The 4,977-nt window shown below is 37.4% G+C and overlaps 1 non-coding gene across 1 annotated transcript; it reads left to right on the top strand.

The window, feature by feature from the left end:
* The first annotated feature begins 2,820 nt into the window (after nucleotides 1–2,820).
* Nucleotides 2,821–2,972, top strand: LOC142165506 (U4 spliceosomal RNA). Its single transcript, XR_012696194.1, has one exon. It is a non-coding gene; the product is annotated as a U4 spliceosomal RNA (small nuclear RNA).
* Nucleotides 2,973–4,977: the final 2,005 nt, after the last annotated feature.

The following is a 4,977-nucleotide window of genomic DNA, read 5'->3' as shown; positions in this document are numbered from 1 at the left end:
TTTAAGTGTGGGGTGTTGATGATAGGCTATAATTGCGTATTTTAGTCGTTTATTACACTCTAATTTACTGTACTTTAATTGAGTTTGAGTTGTAATCGCTAGTGTTTTGCACTAATGGTGCGTTTTATGCCTTGTAAGAGTGATTCGGAGCTATATAGATGTTATGGAATGAATTCTACTGATTTATAACTTTGGAGTCTGAATAAAAGCCTAAATAATTAAGTCGGGATCATGTTCGAGGGTCAAATTTGATAGTTAAGAACAAACGAAGACTCGAGTAGGCATATTGCGCATTGTCTAGTAAAATAGACATAACTCTATGCTCCAAACTTCATTTGGGATATATATATGGTTGAAAAGATAACTCAAAGGACTATAACTTTTATGTTTTAAGTTTTTCAAAATTCCAAACGAAACATGGTGAAAACGCGGTCAAAACCGTGACCGCGGACTGAGGCAGTGCACTGGAAAAATACCGCGCCCAGACCTCGACCACGAGCGTCCAGACCTGAAATATTATCCTTTTTCGCGTAGAGAAGGTATAATTTTTTGGGCCCGACCCTACTTGGTATATATATATGGAAAAACGGTATTTTAAGAGGTTAGACACACTTTTAACACAGATTCGACCTAAGGAGGCAGAGACACAATAGGAGCAAGGCGGAGAATTCTTTTACAAGTTTTTCCTTCCTCTTCCTATTTTTTCATTGTTCGTTATGACTTTTGGTATTGTAATTTTACATACTATTATAAATAGCTAATTAGTTATATAGGGTTTTGATAGAACCTTTTGTAGGATAAATTCTTGTTATGTTTTTATAAAATTGAGTCTACTTGTTCAACTACTTGTTCATCGATTGACTGTGCCTATTTATTATGTGTTGCTTGAGAAAGGATACATATTTAGGTGGTTGTTGAACAACGTCACTCCTAACGTACGTGAGAAATCAATACAGCGGGTTTAAAGGTAGGTTTAGAAATAACAAAGTTTTGACGTGGTCATAATAAGCGGTTAGATAAAGCCAACTAGTGTAGTTCAAAAGAATATGTCTAGTAAATTGTTGTAGTTGCTCAAGAGAGAATTACGGCACCTAATGTGCTCACGATCAGTAAAGAATACATAGGCGAAACTGTTGGGAACATAGCGGGAAGGATTCCAACATTTGGGGAAATCATAACTTTAGACCTCCTTAGTTTTGTCTCAAATTTCATCATTGTTAGTTGATAATTTTACTGCTTCATAATAGTGTTAGTTAATTAGTTAGAAATAAATATTATAATCTCTTTAATTAGGAAATTGTTTGGACTTGTGGTTCTTAGCAATATTGAACAACTGCAGCTAAGCCTTAGTTCTCTGTGGGAATCGACTTCGGACTTATAGACCGGATTATATTTGCAGCGACCGCTTATCCTTTTTAGGACTAGAGTTGGGCGTGATCAGTGTACAGCTGGAGTGCCTTGAATTTAGGCGATTTTTATTACTGTATTCATGAATACAGCAACTTGAATATACTACCGTAACAACTAAATAATAGCTATATGAAGTAATTATGTATATGATAACTATAAGAAGTTAATAGCCTTTAAACAATAGTGATTTCTGAAAATTCTCACAAATATTGAGGAGGTGCATGCAGCCTAGCAGAGGCATTCAATCCAAACATTATGGGCTTCCTTCACTCTGTTGCCAAAGACATGGACTCCATACTTCATTATCTTTAACTACTTATTCACATCATATCATATCTTAGATCGAATTTAAGTTATATACATCAATAGCATATAAAATTATGTTCACTTATTATAATAGGTTACTTAGCATTATAACTGATATTTATCATAAAATTTATCTGTAATAATCTTATAAATAATTTGATTATATAAATTTCTTTTATACTCTGTTAATGCATAAGACTAAACTCTAATTGAATCTGTACTATCGAGGCTTTTGGTAGCTTTGGGTCCTTCAGATATACTGCCATGACCAAATTAGTCTCCGCCAAGACAACCATTTCGGGGAAGAAAAAAAAGGAAAAAAGGGGGGAAAAATAGACACGACCATTTCTTGATTTAATTGAATTATTTTTGCGCCAGGGTCAGACTAATATTCACCGGTCTCATTTTATACAATATCCCCACGAAAGGACAGTCTTTGCAATGACATGAGTAATTATTATGTGGTGTTTAATTAAAAAAATCAACTAATGGTAAACAAAAACATGCTTGTATAGTACCTATCTTTTAAACTACCCCGTTCTACTCTTAAAATTTTTTCAGCAATCAAAAGCCAAAGACTTTAACTTTTCTTGTTAAAAAAATCCAAAAAGAATATTTCCGATTCAAAAAAATATGAAACTTGTCTTATAGGCTTATCCACCATTTCGTACAAGATTTCATCCGAAGACGTATATAGAATAATAGAACAAATAATAATAGAGTACGTATTTATTGTCATGTTATGAGTAATAATAGGTAGACTACTGTGACATGCCACAACCATGTGTCAAATGAGTTTAATGCTCTTTTGTTCTCTTTTATAAGAGTTTAGTATCCTTCTACATCTAAAGAAAATTCACCCCGTTGACATTTTTAAATCCCATAACATCTATTGCTTCCAACAACAACAAAAAAAACACAAAGAAGTTCTTAAAAGATACTTAGTATTTCGTTCTTCAAACTAAAAAAATAAAAGGAAAGAAATACTGGCTTCCCTATATCTCTATATCTTGTTTGTTGCCAAAAATTCCCACATCGGCTACCATCCAAGATTGGCAGCTGAAGGTTTAATATAAAATGGAAAGCCAAAAATGGATCAAAACCACCTTTGCGCTTGGGGCAATGACACAGCTAGTGAGGTTCTAACCGAGGCGTGTCTATTGCTGGTTGAAAACTATTTCCAAACCCCCTCTTTGGCTTGTGTTTTGCTCTGGCCATTGAGAATTTTTGGAAGGGCTTCCATTTGGGGTAAAGCCTTACAATTGTGATGACCCGGCCAGTCGTCTCACGAGTTACCGTTCTATTTTTTTCATTTATGCTTCTTATTGCTTTATTTATCGGTTTTATGTGCAATCGGGTTGGTTGGCTCGGGTTCGAAAAGATTTTGGGAAGGTTTGAGACACTTAGTCTCTTTTGAGGAAGCTTAAGTTGAAAAAGTCAATCGGATATTGACATATGTGTTAGAGGGCTCGGATGTGAATTGTGATGGTTCGGATAGCTTCGGCAGGTGATTTGGGACTTAGGAGCGTGATCGGAATATGTTTTGGAGGTCCGAAGTAGATTTAGGCTTGAATTGGCGAAATTGAAATTTTGGCATTTTTTGGTTGATAGGTGAGATTTTGATATAGGGGTTGAAATGGAAATTCGGTAGTTGCAGTAGTTCCGTTGGGTCATTTGGGATGTGTGTACAAAATTTTAAGTCATTCAGACGTGATTTGGTATGCTTTTTGATCAAAAGCGTAATTCGGACGATTTTGGAAACTTAGGCTTGAATCCAATGTGTTTTGGGTGATTCGATGTTGTTTGAGAAATTTGAAGATTGGTACAAGTTTGAATGGTGGTATATGATGTGTCTGTGCTTTTGGTTGAGGTCTCGGGGGCTTCGGGCTGATTTCGGATGGTTGGCGGAAAGATTTGGAGTTGGTTGTGACATCTGAAGTTTCCCATTGCTGTCATAACCGCACCTGCGGCTTGGGGACCGCAGGGGCGGTCTTGCAGAAGCGAGATTCGAATCATAGAAGCGGGCAGGGCCTAGGAAGGCAGAAACCGCAGAAGCAGTTGAAGAACCGTACCTGCGATGGTGCAGGTGCCGATTGGGCATCATAGATGCGAAAGTGGAGGATTTAAGTGATGACCGCAGAAGCGGTCCATTGACCGCAAAAGCAATACCGCAGAAGCGGTAGAAGGGGCCGTAGATGCGAAATGGTTGGGCCAGAAGGTATAAATTATTTCCTTCGCGATTTTTAAGTTATTCCACCATTTCTAAGTTGGCTTTTGGAGCTTTTTGGGCTATTTGAAGAAGGATTTCAAGGGGATTTCATTGAGGTAAGGATTTTGGACCTAAGACTCGTTCCTATGGTATTATTTCACGGATTAGAGCTGTAATTAATGGAATTTAAGGGTTAAAATTTGGGAAACTAGGGCTTGGTATTGGAGACCTAGACTTGAGGATTTGAGGGACCATTTATGGTCGAATTTTGGTACTCTTGGTATATATGAACTCATGGGATGATAAGGATTCTGTTGATGTGACGTTTATTGAATTTCGAGATGTGGGCCCGGGGGTAGAGTTTGTCTAATTTTGGGATTTTTGGTATAATTTGATTAATTTCGCATAGGCTTAGTCCCTTTAGCATATTCTAATATTATGATTCTGATTTTGGGTAGATTCGGCGCGAGTTGAGGCCGAGGCGAGAGGCAAAGGCGTCGCGGAGCAGTAATTCACCCGATTTGAGGTAAGTAACCATTGTAAATCTGGAACTGAGGGTACAAAACCTCGGTATCTCGAATTGTTTTGATAAATGAGGTAACGCACATGCAAGGTGACGAGCGTATGGGCGTGCACCGGTAGGGATTGTGACTTGGTCCGTCCCATAGCGACTATTAAGCCGCGTATTTGATTTGAAATCTTATGATATTCCGTATTTTAGACATTTATACTGTATTATGGGTTGTATGCCATGTTTGGGGCCTTGTGCCGACCTGTTGAGACCCTTAGGGGCATTTTTACTGTTCTTCCTCACTCTATTTGTTTGAAAGCATATCCTTAGCCATGTTTTTACCTGTTTTTTGTTTAAAATTGGTTTTATCACTCTACTTCTTAAATGTGAGGACTGTTTGGACTGAATTCCCTGAATTCTATTGTTATGCCCAAGTGGATGTGAGGTTAATGATTAAGAAAGATTGAGGACCTATTGGTGAGGATTATATATATTATGGATCGGGTTGCATGCCGCAACGATACTTATATGGATCGGGCTA

Source organism: Nicotiana tabacum, chromosome 1 (assembly GCF_000715075.1).
Source record: "Nicotiana tabacum cultivar K326 chromosome 1, ASM71507v2, whole genome shotgun sequence".
In the NCBI taxonomy this organism is placed as follows: Eukaryota; Viridiplantae; Streptophyta; class Magnoliopsida; order Solanales; family Solanaceae; genus Nicotiana; species Nicotiana tabacum.
This window is presented reverse-complemented; position numbering and strand designations above follow the sequence as displayed.